A 1,683-nucleotide genomic window follows, 5' to 3' on the forward strand; every position below is an offset into this window, starting at 1 on the left:
TCTGTATTCCCCTGAAGATGTGAATTACACGAAAGCGCTTGGGAATTACTATTTTCTTCCGATTTCCTTAGTGATTACCAACAAAATTTGTGGGTCACGTGTTGTTTTCAGTGATCTTTCTGCATATATATATATATATATATATATATATATATATATATATATATGTATTTATATACATTTGAACATATATCATTTTAAAGTAAATCTGTGCTCCGATCTGTGATTTTGCTTGTTGATTTACATTTACATTTCTAAAGAACCCTCAAGATGCTTGCTAAAGAATTTTACAATGTGATGAGCGATGAGACCAAAGCAGTTGCATTTTTACGAGAAAATTACCTTTTAGATTATGAAAGAGACGTTGCACCATATCATCGTTGTGGTGGAGAAGTGTAGGGAACTCGAAGAAACGGGAGAAAGGGCAAAACCCTGCCAGCTCTACGTTGCAGGGCTCGCGGCTGCCAAACGTTTTGTTCTATCCGCACCGGAAATGTTTTATTTTTTATTTTTTTCACTGTACAGATTTAAATAATAGAGTCCATTGCAAGCTTTCTTTGTGCCAAATTTTAGAATGTTTTTTATCTTATTCAAAATACCTCTTATGGTATAGTGCATCAATCGACTGGTAAAGGTACCGAAGCAATATGTGATTGGTTGAACATGTGTCGTGAAATTTGCTCACAATTGTTTCCGTTAACTATCGCGGAAAAATGGTCGGCGCTGAAGACGAGCCTGTGCAAATCGATGAAGCTCGCTTTGCAGGACGCCGAAAATGGAACAGAGGTAGAATGCTGCGAGGAAACCACCATGATCCAGATACAACTGACACAGAAACTGAAGTAGTAAACAACCGAAACTATGGAAAACGAATTGGTGGTCCTTGGATCTTCGGATTGAAGAAAGGTGAATATTGTCACTATTTTTATGTAGAAAAAAGGAATCGTGCAACACTTGAACCCGTAATTCAAAGAGAAATCGCAGAAAAATCGGTAATTCATTCTGACGAATGGCCAGCATACTCCAATTTAAATCGCCTAAATTTCCGTCATTCTACCGTCAACCACCAAAGATATTTTCTTGATCCCAACACTGGAACCAATATTCAATGCTGAAGATCTCTTCTTGCGTTTCTAGCAGATGTTCGCTCAATTCATCGATAAAATTATTCAAAATTTTACTTTGTCTACTTTTATGCATTTTGTATCAATTATATATAAATAATATTTATGCATTAAGACAAGTAGATCGCATACCAACGTAGGTGTCCGATCTATGAATTGAAAATCAAAATAATTAAAGAATAATTTGTTTCACTTATGCCTTATGACAAGTAGATCGCATATATATACCAAGGCTTTTTCCCCCTTACTAGGGAGGTAGCCAAAAAGGAAAAGGCATAAAATCATTCCCACCCGTTCCATCCCCGAAAACACTCCACACCCCTCCACCCTCCCTCCCATCTTAGCACCTCCTAGATGACGGGTCATCCCTGCACCCTGTCCACTGCCCTGGGTCAGAAGCAGTGTCGCAAGACACAGCACATCCACAGCAAGGCCGCTTCATTAAATCGGCGACCCCCCTCTCCGTCCCCCCATATAAAGAAGAGGACGGGGAGAAATCCCTTCGGGCTGCGTCAAAATTTTGCTCACACACACTACCTCACCTCCCATCCCCCCGTCC

At 39.6% G+C, this 1,683-nt stretch overlaps 1 pseudogene; it reads left to right on the plus strand.

The window, feature by feature from the left end:
- Positions 1-270: 270 nt before the first annotated feature.
- LOC143037280 (uncharacterized) lies at positions 271-1,115 on the plus strand (annotated as a pseudogene).
- The last annotated feature ends 568 nt before the right edge of the window (positions 1,116-1,683 follow it).

The sequence above is a fragment of the Oratosquilla oratoria genome, chromosome 22 (assembly GCF_046742065.1).
Source record: "Oratosquilla oratoria isolate Oo_2021 chromosome 22, ASM4674206v1, whole genome shotgun sequence".
NCBI classification, from domain to species: Eukaryota; Metazoa; Arthropoda; class Malacostraca; order Stomatopoda; family Squillidae; genus Oratosquilla; species Oratosquilla oratoria.